The sequence below is a fragment of the Trachurus japonicus genome, chromosome 11, assembly GCF_045865225.1.
Source record: "Trachurus japonicus isolate A0001 chromosome 11, Traja_1.0".
Taxonomy (NCBI): domain Eukaryota; kingdom Metazoa; phylum Chordata; class Actinopteri; order Carangiformes; family Carangidae; genus Trachurus; species Trachurus japonicus.
In genome coordinates this window covers 8,765,435-8,780,860 of record NC_140917.1, presented here as the reverse complement: position 1 = coordinate 8,780,860, position 15,426 = coordinate 8,765,435, and the positions used below count along the sequence as shown (strand labels likewise).

Below are 15,426 nucleotides of genomic sequence, written 5' to 3'. Positions count from 1 at the left end.
AACAGAACTGAACTGACTGCTGCAGCTGGAAGATACTGCAGAGACTGATACAGTTCACTGAGGGCACACACACAGTTCCAGTGAAAAAGCCCAATCAGACCATTAACATCACAACTCCATGAAGCACAGTCAGCTCCACTGACATCTGATTCAATATTAAGGAGACATCAATTTCCACAGACTATGTTAAAGTCTCTGCACACTGAAGTCTCACATATGCTGTGTCACAATAGCTTTCTGTGGCAGAATCACTGACACTGACATAAACATGTGTCTGAAACACAACACAAACTGCACTGCACACATACAAAAATGTTGTCAGAGGAACTTTGAACACAATCAGCTGATCAACATTTTCAGGAGGATCTTTGGTATCTAATGTCTGAAACATTCGGATCAAATATGCATTACTGGTACAAAAATAAATCATAGCAACAAATAAAATATAAACTAGAGGGGACCGAGTATGGTGCTGTGTGGAACTCCAGGAGTAAATTAGCAGATGAACATTAAGCAAGTGAGAAAATAATCACCAGACAGGTGATGACTGATTAACACTGAGAAAAGAGTTACATGTGCTGTTTATGTATTACTATATGAAACTAAATCCAGAGTTTTATGAGGATGATTGAATGAGTGAGTTGTTCCAGCAGTGAGGAGGACACAGCATGATGTGTTGAGGACAGCTCCAGTTGAGTGACTCTGTGTGTGTTTGCATATGTGTCCTTCCTCTGCTCCCAGCCATAATGGAGGCCAGTGTTGAGCAGTGTGGTGTCCAGGCGCTTTCACAGCCCACTGACACCACAGCAGCTTCAAATGATGATGTCATGTGACTCTACTGCTGGCCACCCTGGGTGGTCCTTGTTCAGGGTCGATCTGAGACTCTCTACTGAAAACTTTGCTTCAGGATGGAACCAGGTTCACCACAATGATGTTCTGCTATGATGGAGAAACACTGAAACCAGCAGCATTGACCTTCTTCCATCTATTCTCCATGTTCAAGAAATGATCCTCTTCTGTTTGGATGTTGATCTTTCTCCAAGATGGATTCGTCTCAATAACCTTTTTCATCTCTTTCATGTTTTTCAGGTTCATCAGGAGAAATCATCCTGACTCAGACTCCTGGAGCTCAGTCTGTTGTTCTAGGTCAGACTGTTTCTCTCAGATGTAAAACCAGTGCATATGTTGGTACTGATCTACAGTGGTACCTCCACAAACCTGGAGAAACAACTAAACTCCTGATTTATAATGATGTAACCCGTTACTCTGGAGTCCCTGAACGTTTTAGTGGAAGTAAATCCAGTGACACTGACTTCACTCTGACCATCAGTGGAGTTCAGACTGAAGATGCAGGAGTTTATTACTGTCAACAGGATGAAACCCTCCCGTTCACACAGTGATACAACGTCGTACAAAAACCTCCCTCAGCTGCAGAGGAACTGATCTGACTAAACAGCTGCACTGAAACTAAAAACTTCAACATATTCTAACGTTGTAAAAATCACTAAATTTTCATTATGAGGTAATTTTATCAAATCAGTAATGTTTAATCAAATGGCTCTTTTTGAGTTGATAAGATTTCCAATTTATTTTTTTATCAAAAACATTCAGTAGGTCAATCAATGCGATACATTACAAAGAAAAAGTCAACTAAACCCAAACTACATAAATTTATTGCAAAAACAATGTTACAACTAAATATTCAAGACAGAAGAACTTCCAAATTGAACTCCAAATATCCATCAAACGAAATACTTTTTGTACAGATGGCATTACAGTAAAAATGTCTAATTTTCATAAAATATTGAAGAAAATAGCAGAGTTGAACTTTATCATGGCCCTGTCATGAAGAGAAACAAAGGGAGAGCTAGGAAAGTGCAGACTAAATATTACTCTATGCGGATGATACTTGACTTTATATTTGTGTGTCCCCAAAATATATTAAAGCAGAAGTAAGTGATATATTTGTGTTAATATAAGTCTTAAATAGTTCTATCTTCCGACAGCAATCACTTACATAGAGTGTTTGGTCTGAAACACGGGTCTGTCAGTCACTCTGCTCTGCTCTGAGCCGAGGAGAAAACATTTATCGTATCCTACAGTTTTTATCCAATGAGGAGAGAGAACGGCATGCAGGGCTGTGTGTGCAGCCAAGGGACGCCGTGAATGTGGTGACGTAGGGACGAGGACTGTTATGGTGCGTTCAAGGAAACTCGTATTTTTCCGACCGTGAAGTCGTACCAGTTCGATCTGGTACAAGTTCACCGGTCGGAAGTTACGAGTGGCCGTTATAGTGACTTTCACCGGTAAAACAGGTCGGAAAAACACGAGTGGGTTGCCTGGAACGCTACAAAGTCGTAAGTTGTGACTTGAAGCTGTAATTTACGATTTCAAAAGCCTGCCTGGAACGCAGCATTAGCTAAAACGACCGGACCACTTACTTCTGATTTAAATTTCTGTCAGTCAAACAACAGAGAAGTTGACTAGTCGAATTTACCAATCATGGCTACCAGTGTATTATTGAAAAATATTAAACGTATGAAGAAAAAGTCATTTGTAGGTTCTAAATGTGAATGGTTTTTTAATTTTTGGTGTATGGAGGGATCGATGAAGTGTTATTTCATAGCACTGACAAAGAATGATCATCATATGATAGTATAAAAACCAAAGACTGAATCAAAATTTGATGAACAGATCTTTATTTTCTGGAAATAATGAAATTACATGATAGAAAACTTTAAAACACATCAGAGAGAAAGACAGAACATGGTAATGAAAGAACGAGAGAGAGAGTGTTAGAGACAACAGAGTAAAAGCAGTAGAGTCCCAGTGAGTCAGCTCAGGACTGGGGACACTGGTCTCTCCTCAGTGTCTCTGAGACCAGAGTCTGGGAGCCCTGGGTGGCCTCACAGGTCACAGAGCCCAGCTTCCTCCACTGGTCTGCAGGGAGCCTCAGGGTGCTGCTCCAGCTGTAGAGGCCGTCCTTCCCCAGCACCACGGGGCTCCTGCTCTCCTCCCAGCTGCTGCTGCTGCTGCCGTCCACCTTCCAGACCAGACTCCAGTCTGAGGGGAAGCCCTTGTTGGCCAGGCACATGAGCGTGGCCTTCCCCTGCTGCTGCAGCTCCTCACTGGAGGGGGGCAGCACCGTCAGGGTGGGACGGGTATCACCTAGGAGACACAGACCATAAACTGTCAATCCAACAGCAGCCACTTGGACACCTTTACTGTGTGAGAGCTGGTTTTGTCCTTTAAGGAGTTTCTGTCAGATGTTTTTCTGCTCCACCAGTCACTCACTCACACATTGTTTCACTTCCCTTCAAGAAGCCTCTCATGCACATCAGCACAGAGACAATCATCATACAGTTTGACCTGAAACATATCAAACTATTCTAGAAATATATGAAGCTCATTTAAGAGCAATCATACATTTTCCGTGAGTTTGATTTTCAGGTGCAACACAAACAGATTTATCAAATAATCTGACAACGATCAAATGTTTCTCGAGTGGAAAATACTCCTCATTGAACAAACTCTTAAAATGATTCAAATGAACAATGGAAACAGTGAATCACAGGTTTCAAAGGGATTTCAAAAACTACTACTACTACTACTACGAAACAATATATTAAATATACAATATATTAAAAAACAAATGATGTTTGACCATTTCTACAGTTCAGCTTCAATTCAATCATGGCAGGCATGCGACAAGAAAGGCCCTACGTTTAACTCCACGATTAAGAAGGAGAAATAAAAACACAATATGAAAAATATAGTTAATAAAATAAAAGATTTTATATGCTAAAAACTAAAAAAAGAAAAAAATCGTTTTAGTATTTTTGCAGAAACTTACTTCCAAGCTCCAGTCTGGTTCCTCCACCAAAAGTCCACCACAGTGATACCAAGTCATTGAGCCGTCGTACAAAAACCTCTCACTGTAGAGACACAGCTCTCTGACTCTGTCACACTGAACTACTCTTATCTACAAGATTTTATCATGAAACTTTAACATAAATGTTTTGTATCTGTTTCTTTATCGTTTATACTTTTTATGTTGCAACATTTGTCATCAGATTTAAAAAAAAAAATATATATATATTTTTGGATCCTAAAGCTGAAATTTTTTCACTTTTCAAAAAATCACAAAAAGCCAAGTATGTGCTTTTCTTTGCCATTTTACGATTTAACAAATTAAATTAAATTAAAGCAGAAGTAAGTGGTCCGGTCGTTTTCGCTAATGCTGCGTTCCAGGCAGGCTTTTGAAATCGTAAATTACAGCTTCAAGTCACAACTTACGACTTTGTAGCGTTTCAGGCAACCCACTCGTGTTTTTCCGACCTGTTTTACCGGTGAAAGTCACTATAACGGCCACTCGTAACTTCCGACCGGTGAACTCGTACCAGATCGAACTGGTACCACTTTACGGTCGGAAAAACACGAGTTTCCTTGAATGCACCATAACAGTCCTCGTCCCTACGTCGCCACATTCACGGCGTCCCTTGGCTGCACACACAGCCCTGCATGCCGTTCTCTCTCCTCATTGGATAAAAACTGTAGGATACGATAAATGTTTTCTCTTCGGCTCAGAGCAGAGCAGAGGGACTGACAGACCCGAGTTTCAGACCAAACACTCTATGTAAGTGATTGCTGTCGGAAGATATAACTATTTAAGACTTATATTAACACAAATATATCACTTACTTCTGCTTTAAATTTCATGAAGAAATATTCACTTACTTCCAATATCCAGTCTGGTTCCTCCACCGAACGTGTACCACAGTGATATAAAGTCATTGAGTCGTCGTACAAAAACCTCTCACTGTAGAGACACGGCTCTCTGACTCTGAAACAAACAAACTCACCATAATTAGTCTGTTTATAACGTTTTGGCAGCTGATGTGAGAAATGACAACAACACAGTACAAAAAGGAAAATATGTATCGTCAATTTTTAATATTTGTTCAGTTTAAGAAAAATCTACACTTTCAAAAATGTTTTAAAGCAGATATCAGTGGAATGTTTTTGTTAATATAAGTCCTAAATAGTCCTATTTTCCGTCAGCAATCACTTACATGAAGTATTTCAGCCTAAACACGAGTCTCTCCGTCACTCTGCTCTGCTGTAACCCGAGGAGAAAATTTTCCTTGTGGGATACAAGTGTTATCCAATGAGGGGAGAGAACGGCATGAAGGGCTGTGTGTGCAGCCAAGGGATGCGCGTGAATGTGGTGACGTAGCACGAGGACCAATTGATGCCTGACAAGGGCGGGGGCTGCTAACTCATGGTGCGTTCAAGGAAACTCGTACTTTGTGTTTTTCCTTCCTGTGAAGTCAGACCAGTTCGATCTGGTACGAGATCACGGGTCGGAAGTTACGAGTGGCCGTTATAGGGAACTTTCACAGACAACAGGACGGTAAAAACACGAGCTACGGGTTACCTGGAACGCTACCAAGTCGTAGTTGTGACTTGAAGCTGTAACTTACGGTTTCAAAAGCCTGCCTTGAACACAGCATTAGCCAAAACGGCCGTGCCGATGATATCTGCTTTAAGACATGAGAAAATACTGTATAATCTGAATTAAAGAAACTCAAGCAGATAAAACCTAAACAGCATTAAAAAAGCACTTCCTGATCAATATACTCATCAACTGATTGATCCATTGATAATCAGGATGATGAGATTGATCCAAGTCCCTGTTGGAGTCAGTCAGAGCATTTCCATAGAGAGCCACTTTGCATCAGCAGCACCATGCTCCAGTGCTCTGGAAGAGTTTATAGTCCTGAGAGTTGAAGACTGGATGACTGACAGCTGTCCTTCATGACAACACAAGACACAGAAATCCTCCTCATCAAAAACATGACTTTGGTCTCCGTCCTCATCTGGACTCTCCTCTGCTGCTGCTTCACAGGTAAAGTCCAGAGAATCCAACTCCTCTATCAACATCTGTCCCTCTGAAATGAAGCCCACAAAACCATGACTCTGTTTTATCTTTCTGTCTCTGTGTCCTCAGAGTCCAGAGGTCAGGTCACAGTGACTCAGCCTGGAGCAGTGAGCTCTGCTGTAGGAGGCTCAGTCACCATCAGATGCAGAGTCAGTCAGAATGTTTACAGCAACAACCGTTTAGCCTGGTACCAACAGAGAGATGGAGAAAAACCTAAACTCCTCATTTATGTTGCTTCCAATCGAGCATCAGGGATTCCAGGTCGTTTTACAGGCAGTGGATCAAACTCTGACTTCACTCTGAGCATCAGTGGAGTCCAGGCTGAAGATGCAGCAGTTTACTACTGTCAGAGTTTTCATGTTATCAACAGGCAGCATGTGTTCACACAGTGAAAAAACGTCGTACAAAAACCTCCCTCAGTCAAACAGAACAGAAACTGAACTGACTGCTGCAGCTGGAAGATACTGCAGAGACTGACACAGTTCACTGAGCATACACACATAGTTCCAGTGAAAAAGCCCAATCAGACAATAATATCACAACTACATCAAGCACAGTCAGCTCCACTGACGTCCATACATCCATCTGATTCAATATTAAGGAAACATCAGTGTCCACAGACTATGTTAAAGTCTCTGCACACTGAAGCCTCACATCTGCAATGTCACAAGTGTTTTCTGTGGCAGAAACACTGGCTTTGTCATTAACATAATGTGTCTGAAACACAACATAAACTGTACATGACACATTCAAAAGTGTAGCCAGAGGATTAAATTGAACTTTGAACACAATTTGCTGATCAACTGTTTCAGGAGGAACTTTGGTATCTAATGTCTGAGATGCTCTGATCAAATATTTATTACTGCTGGAAAAATGGATCATAGCAACAAATAAAATATAAACTAGAGGGGACCAAGGATGGCGCCTTGTGGAACGCCTAGAGTAAATTTGGTTATAGCAGATGAACATTAAGCAAGTTAGAAAAAAAATGTGTAATGGTGATGACTGATTAACACTGTGAGAAAAAATAAGAGGGACATGTGCTGTTTATATATAAGTCAACAGTATCAGTGGCTGCACTTTAAAATTTCTTATATGAAACCATATCCAGAGTTTTAATCAGTGAGGATGATTGAATGAGTGAGTTGTTCCAGCAGTGAGGAGGACACAGCATGATGTGTTGAGGACAGCTCCAGTTGAGTGACTCTGTGTGTTTGCATATGTGTCCTTCCTCTCTGCTCCCAGCCGTTAAGAGGCCAGTGTTGATCAGTGTGTGTCCAGGCCTTTCACAGCCACTGACACCACAGCAGCTCAATGATGATGTCTGTGACTCTACTGCTGGCCACCTGTGGGTCCTTGTTCAGGGTGAGACTCTCTGCTGAAAACTTTGCTTCAGGATGGAACCAGGTTCACCACAATGATGTTCTGCTATGATGGAGAAACACTGAAACCAGCAGCATTGACCTTCTTCCATCTATTCTCCATGTTCAAGAAATGATCCTCTTCTGTTTGGATGTTGATCTTTCTCCAAGATGGATTTGTCTCAATAACTCTTCTCCTCTTGTTGATGTTTTTCAGGTTCATCAGGAGAAATCATCCTGACTCAGACTCCTGGAGCTCAGTCTGTTGTTCTTGGTCAGACTGTTTCTATCAGGTGTAAAGCCAGTTCAAGTATGAGCAACTGGCTTCATTGGTACCTTCAGAAACCTGGAGAAACTCCTAAACTCCTGATTTATCAAGCTACAACCCGTCAGTCTGGAGTTTCAGATCGTTTCAGTGGCAGTCCGTCAGGAACTGACTTTTCTCTGACCATCAGTAGAATCCAGAGTGAAGATGCAGGAGTTTATCATTGTGGACAGAGTGGTCACAGCTTCCCGTTCACACAGTGAAAAAGCGTCGTACAAAAACCTCCCTCAGCTGCAGAGGAACTGATCTGATCCACAGCTGCACTGAAAGTAAAAGATCATATATAATGTCTGAACCAAACATCATGTAGTAATTATGTTTCATACTGAATATTTTGACTTTTCTACAATTAGCAAAATTTTTATTTTTTCATTCATTTTAGTCAAAGTTCTCACTTAAAACAGTTCATGAGACTGAGTTGAAGTCAGAGGGACAAACACCACAGACAAGTTAGTACGTTCACATGAAAACACATCAGTGTTACTTTTTTAATTAAGTTTTAATTAGATTATTATTATTTTTACTTGTTTGCCCAATAAACACAGTGAGTGAAGGGACACAGAATATGATGTTGTTGAGCTTCAGTTGTAAATCAGTGGCAGTTAGGCCCAATCCCATTTCACCTCTTGGCCCTACCACTTACCCCTACCCCTCCGTTTTGCGCATTCACATGTAGGGGTAGGGGTGTCCCAATCCCCGTTAGGACAGAGGGGTAGGGGGAAGTGGTAGGCAAGGCAAGGCAAGGCAAGGCAAGGCAATTTTATTTGTATAGCCCGTTTTTACAAACAGTTTGTCTCAAAGGGCTTTACATGGCATCGTAACAACATCCTCTGTCCTTAGACCCTCACATCGACTGAGGAAAAACTCCATGGAAAACCCTTTTAACAGGGAAAAGTCGGAGAAACCTCAGGTTGAGCAACAGAGGAGGGATCCCTCACCCAGGACGGACAGACGTGCAATAGATGTTGTTACAGACAAGAAAACAGTTTACAGTTTGTCACAGAATGCGCGAAACATGGAAATGTTAGCAGGAGCCGACGAAGGCAGTCTCCGGTGAGGGGAGGGGGCGGGGGGGGGGGGGGGGGGGGGGGGGGCAGGGAGAGCTGGCCAGCTCGATGGGAGGGCTGGGTTGCAGATTTGTCCATGTGAAGGAATGGGAGGCCGGTCTAACAGCAGGGGAAGGGGAGGGAGGGGGGGGCGATGCAGGCGGCGGCTGGTTGCAGAGAGGATGGAGCTCCGGTGGATCTGAGGAAACACAGAGAGAGTGCAAGACACCAAGGCCAAACTACAAAGTACAGCAGAAAATGACAGTTCAAAAATATACTGAGGAGAGGAGAGGAGAGGAGAGGAGAGGAGAGGAGAGAAGAGAAGAGAAGAGGAGGAGAGGGCTCTGTGTAACCAGATGTGTCCCCAGCAGTCTAAGCCTATAGCAGCGTAGCTATAAAATGGTTCAGAGCTACCTGAACCAGCCTAAACTAAAAGCTCTGTCATAAAGGAAGGTCTTAAGTCTAGACTTAAATGTAGTTAGAGTGTCTGCCTCTTTGACCCATGGAGAGAGCTGGTTCCACAGTAAAGGAGCCCGGTAACTGAAGGCTCTACCTCCCAGTCTGTTTTTTAGAGATACTGGGAGTCACTAACAGACCTGCATTCTGGGAGCGGAGTGCTCTGGTAGGACAGTAAGGAATGATTAGTTCTTTCAGATAGGTTGGAGCTTTATCATTAAGAGCCTTATAAGTCAGCAGAAGGATTTTGAAGTCTATTCTAAATCCTACAGGAAGCCAGTGGAGAGAAGCTAAGGTGGGAGAGATGTGCTCTCTCTTCCTAACTCCTGTCAAAACCCTCGCTGCGGCATTCTGGACCAGCTGGAGACTCTTTAGAGAGTTTTTCGGACATCCTGACAGGAGAGAGTTGCAGTAGTCTAGCCTAGAAGTGATAAATGCATGTACTAGTTTCTCAGCATCACTCTGGGAGAGGATATTCCTAATCTTAGTGATACTGCGCAGATGGAAGAAGGCGGTCCTAGTCACGTGCTTTATGTGGGAGTTAAAGGAAAGGTCCTGGTCAAAAAATGACTCCAAGGTTCCTCGCGGTTGTACTCGGGGTCAGGGTGATGCCATCTAGAGTAGCGATCTGATTGGAGAACGTGTCCCTGAGATGTTTAGGTTCCAAACTCGATGACCTCAGTTTTATCTGAATTCAGTAGCAAGAAGTTAGAGGACATCCAGGATCTAATGTCTTTCAGACAGTCTTGCAGATTGATGAGGCGGCTTCTGTCATCTGGCTCCATGGACAAGTAGAGTTGCGTATCATCCGCATAACAGTGAAAATTGATTGAGTGCTTCCGGATGATGCCACCTAATGGGAGCATGTAAAGAATGAAGAGGATTGGCCCTAAGACTGAACCCTGCGGTACACCATACGTAACTCTGCTATACTCTGAGTGGTCGTTATTAACATTAACAAATTGAAACCTGTCAGATAAGTATGACTTAAACCATTTTAGGGCAGGTCCTTTAATCCCTATTTCATGATCTAGTCTCTGCAGCAGGATGCTGTGGTCGATGGTGTCGAATGCAGCACTGAGGTCCAAAAGTACAAGAACAGAGACGAGACCTCTGTCTGAAGCTATAAGAAGATCATTAGAGACTTTGACAAGTGCTTGTTTCAGTGCTATGGTGTTCTCTGAATCCAGATTGGAAAGCTTCAAAGAGCACGTTGCTGTGCAGATGTTCATGTAGCTGCTCCAGGACAATCTTCTCAAGGATCTTAGAGATGTAAGGAAGGTTGGATATAGGCCGATAGTTGGCAAGGACATCTGGGTCAAGAGAAGGTTTTTTAAGTAAAGGGTTAATGACAGCCACCTTGAAGGCCTGTGGCACGTAGCCTGTGGCTAAGGAAAGATTGATTTGGTTCAGAAAAGAAATGTTAATTAAGGGGAAGACATCCTTAAGTAGTCTTGTCGGAACTGGATCCAGCAGACATGTGGCTGACTTGGAAGAAGTAATTGCAGAAGTTAAGTCTGATAGGTCGATGGGAGAGAAGCTGTCCAAGTGTGTACCAAGTCTGGGAGGTGCTTCTATGGGTATCGAAACCCTCGCCCAAGCTAAATTTATCCGAAGCTGAATTGACTGCTCTTAACGAGTTAGAAAAAAGAACGGACATCATTATTAAACCAGCGGATAAAGGTGGCTCTATTGTTGTGATGAACTCTAACCAATATGATACCAGCATCAAGAGCCAGTTGGCTGATGTCACATGCTACTCAGCTCTCAGCTCGGATCCTACTGAAGACATTAAGACCAAAATTGACAATTACATTGACACAGCGTTTACACGAGGGTGGATAACTGATCAGGAAAGAAATTTCCTCACCACTGAACATCCGATTTGCCCAGCTTTTTATGGGCTTCCAAAAATCCACAAAAGTTTAGAAAATCCTCCGCTGCGTCCTATCGTTGCCAGTATAGGCAGCCTTACAGAGCCTCTCTCGCAGTTTGTGGATTTTTTCATTAAGAAATTTGTTGTGGATTTACCTTCTTTTTTAGGAGACACCACTGATATACTCAGTATATTAAAAAACTGGAAATTCGATGAAAATGATTTATTGGTGTCTTTTGATGTTCAGAGCCTGTATACCTGCATTCCACATCATGTTGGTATTAAAGCACTAGCCCATTTCCTAGACAAGCACTCTGGTGATGTTTTTGATGTATCTCCCCACAAGGAATTCCTTTTGTCATTATCTGAAATGATCCTATCCATGAACTTCTTTAAGTACTCGGGGAGATACTACCTCCAATCCCGAGGTACATCAATGGGAAGCTCGTTTGCTCCATCATACGCCTGTCTAGTTATGGGACTATGGGAAGAGAAATTCATTTTTAATTCTTCAAATCCCTTCTTCTCAAAAATTGCTCTCTTTAAGAGATACATTGATGATATTTTTGTTATCTGGAAAGGGACTTTCGATGAACTTGATGCCTTTTTTTTAATTATCTCAACTCTACAAATGACTATTTGGCTTTCACAAGAGAGTGTAACCCCAAAGAAATCAACTTCCTAGACCTTACCATCTATAAAGGGGACAATGGCTGTTTGCAAACAACTATATTTCGCAAGCCTCTCAGTAGAAACACACTCCTCAGAGCAGACAGTAATCACTCTACACAACTTATCAAGAATATTCCCACCGGCCAATTTTTAAGACTCCGCAGAAACTGTAGTTCAGACGAAGAATTTAACATCAAAGCAGACTCTATGAGAGAGCGCTTCAGAGCGAGAGGCTATTCCCATTCGTTGATTGAAACAGCCTATCAGAGAGCATCCTGCTCCGACAGACACGCCCTCCTGGTTAAAAAACCTAAACCCGCATCACCCCCTCGCCTCTGTTTCTCCACGAATTTCAATCCCATGGCCAGTCAGATCAAAGAAACTGTTTTAAAACACTGGCATATTATTAAAAGTGATCCATCCCTTAAGAACTTTTCTGCACAGCCTCCACTCATCACTTTCAGGCGAGCACGTAACCTGAAGGACCGCCTCGTCCACTCTGACAGCCGTGTGCCGCCTCCCTCCTCCTGGCTTCCACCTCCACCTGCAGGCTTCCACGCTGCGGCCACTGTGCTCACTGTTCCAACACATCTAACGTTAAAACATTCACACACCCACGCACAGGAAAATCTTACATAGATTAACAACTTTATTAACTGTAACAGCACTCATGTTGTTTACATGTTGAAGTGTCCGTGTGGTTTAGTTTATGTTGGACAGACAAAAAGACAACTCAAAGTCAGGATCGCTGAACACAAAAATGCCATCCGGACTAAAAACCTGACATATGCAATGGCCAGGCATTATGATCAGGCCAAACATGGTTCAGTTGCCACCCTCAAATTCTGGGGGATCGAAAAAATCATCCCACCATCGAGAGGTGGTAACATTATCAAAAAACTCCTGCAGAGAGAAGCCTTCTGGATTTTTACCCTAAACACCATGGAGCCAAATGGTCTTAACGAAGAGATGAATTTGTCTTGTTTTTTTATGAATGGTGCCCTTACGTGGCTTATTGTACTATTGTTACTATTTTGTATATTTAATCATGCTCTTGATTGAAATCATGTCCCTGTATACATTGTAACTTTATTGTATTCATTACACTTGTATTATTGCTGTGGTAGCCTATCACGTGAGCCGTTGTGATATGACGTGTTTCCCTGCTCTCCCAATCAGAGATGCAGGCACGGGATTTAAATCCCCCGTCCACTGAACAGCTCCGTTTGCTCTGAAGAAGACCTTGTGTCGAAACGTCAGCAGCCGCACCTCAATAAATGTTTATTATCTGACCGTGTGCTCCAGCGTCCTCCCTTTGTATCGTAATCTGTGGGCCATTACTAGCAATTTTTGTTCTAATATTAACTATCTTTTCGGTAAAGAAAGTTAGGAAGTCGTTGCTGCTGAGAGTTGGAGGGATGGATGGCTCAACAACACTATGGTTCTTGGTCAGCCTGGCCACAGTGTTGAAAAGGAACCTGGGGTTGTTCTTATTCTTTTCTATTAGAGATGAATAGTAATTGCTTCTAGCATTACGGAGTTCTTTTTTATATATTAATAAACTATCCTTCCAGGCTTGACGGTCTTCCTCATGTTGGCTGGAATGTGTTTTCCTTTCCAGCTGTCTGGTCTTCTGTTTCAAAGCGCGCAAGTTTGGGCTGTACCAGGGAGCTATTCTTTTCTGATTGATAACTTTCTTTTTGAGGGGAGCTACAGCATCAAGTGTTCCAAGGAGTGCTGCTGCAGTGCTATCCACAAGATAGTCCACCTGTGTGGGGGTGAAACCAGCATAACTGCCCATAGTATGGTTACAGAATGTGGTGAAGTCAGCATCACTGCCCATAATATGGTTACAGGATGTGGCAGCAAGCTCTGCTGGAATAAGCTCTTTAAATCTAGAAACAGCAGTGTCAGATAGACATCTACTGTAGCGGGATTTTTTCCCAGGTAGGATATAATTTGTTAAAGTAAATTCAAATGTTATTAAAGAATGGTCAGACAAGACGGGGTTCTGAGGAAGAACTGTGACATGGTCAGCTTCTATTCCATAAGTAAGTACTAAGTCAAGGATATGATTAAAAGTGTGAGTGGGTTGTTTACCCTCTGAGAGAAGCCGACTGAATCCAAAAGTGACTTGAATGCAGTAGCCAGACAATCATCATCGACGTCCACATGAATGTTAAAGTCACCTACTATAATGACTTTGTCTGAGCTCATTGCTAAATTTGACAGAAAGTCAGGGAATTCTTCTAGAAACTCAGAATAAGGTGCAGGAGGACGATACACTACAGCAAGTAAGAGTGGTTTTTTCTGCTTTCCAGTCTGGGTGAGAGAGGCTGACAGTAAGGCTTTCAAATGTATTATATGAACTATTATGTCTAGGGTTGATAATCAGATTTGACTGATAAATAGCAGCCACTCCTCCTCCTCGGCCTGTGTTACGAGGCACATGACAGTTAATGTAACTAGGAGGGGTAGATTCATTCAAACTAACATATTCATCTTGCTGCAACCAGGTCTCAGTGAGTGTTAATATGTCAATATGGTGACTTGTAATTAAGTCATTCACTAGGAGAGACTTGGATGGGAGAGAACGAATGTTGAGCAAACCACATTTAATAGTTCTATTAGGGCTACATACCCCTCCAAACGGAGATTTTTCAGAGGCACACTCCAAACGGAGAGGTATGAAAAGTTTCCCAGAATGCATCTTGCGGCAGCCGGCAGCAGTGGCTGTAAAACGAAAAGCTGTTTTATTTCTTGCTGTAGCGCTGTTATTTCGTCACTTTCTTAAGTTTTAATATTTTTTCTTGCGAGAAAGTAACTGTTTAGGTCCCAAATGTGCGGTTAGTTTACCCAAATGACGGCGGGTTAGAAGTTTGCTCCGACGATTTTTCGGAGAAGTGAAGCTCCAGGAGGAGCGGCTCCTCACAGAGGCAGCAGCCGGTCTGCAGCGCTGCTCCGCCGGCCAAATTACGTCCTCGTCCCGGTCCCGCCGGGAGAGAAGGCGGTCGTTAATTAACTTATCCGCGGGTTTTTAGAGGTTTACCACCAGCATGTTAAATTCTTTTTAGCATTTAAATGTTGGTCTAATTGATGAAATCTGACAATTGTGGCAGTAGCATTAGGTATTTGGATGAAAAGTGAAGCTTCATGTATCAGACAGAGGAGCAGGCAGCTGCCTCTGGGCTCTGTGTACAGAAATCACCACATTTACATCAGTAAATAAATGTTTTACAATGAACCGATCAGCCTGCATTAAGTTTTATCTTATTTTATTAAGTTATATGGTACACACGGCTATTTGATTTCTGGCAAAATCTCGCCGCATCAGCTTACGTAAAAGCCAGTGAGACTACGTGATGACGTATGTGACTGTTGAAGGGGTGTCCCAATTCGGAGGGGTTGACTTTCTACCCCTACCCCTTGTAGCTCCGTTTCAAGGGGCAAGGGGCAAGGGGTAGGGGAAGGGGTAGGGGTAAAAAAGAGAAATGGGATTGGGCCTAAAAGTTTATTTCAAGTTTTTTTCTTTTTCCAGGTTTCCGTTGAGACATTCTTAAGTGTTAATTTTCATTGAAGAATATAATAGACTTTAATTCATGTCAAGTCTATTTATGCTGGTGATGATTTTCAAAGTATGTCCAATATTTTAATCAATGGCCACACCTTTTTAACTTGTTTAATGCACATTGTAACACAATCTTGATCCTTTTATTTTCACCTATCCTACCTCATATATGCAACTAAAA

The 15,426-nt window shown here is 42.4% G+C and overlaps 2 pseudogenes across 2 annotated transcripts in view; both read right to left on the bottom strand.

Moving 5' to 3' along the window:
* The window catches only part of LOC146978156 (Ig kappa-b4 chain C region pseudogene), a 92,912-nt pseudogene that overhangs the window by 12,426 nt on the left and 65,060 nt on the right, over positions 1-15,426 (bottom strand). The gene's annotated exons all lie outside the window — the stretch shown is intronic.
* LOC146978162 (Ig kappa-b4 chain C region pseudogene) lies at positions 2,785-3,885 on the bottom strand (annotated as a pseudogene). Its single transcript, XR_015037047.1, has 2 exons — positions 3,854-3,885; positions 2,785-3,168 (listed from the first exon to the last, which is right to left on the bottom strand). The product of XR_015037047.1 is annotated as an Ig kappa-b4 chain C region pseudogene (transcript).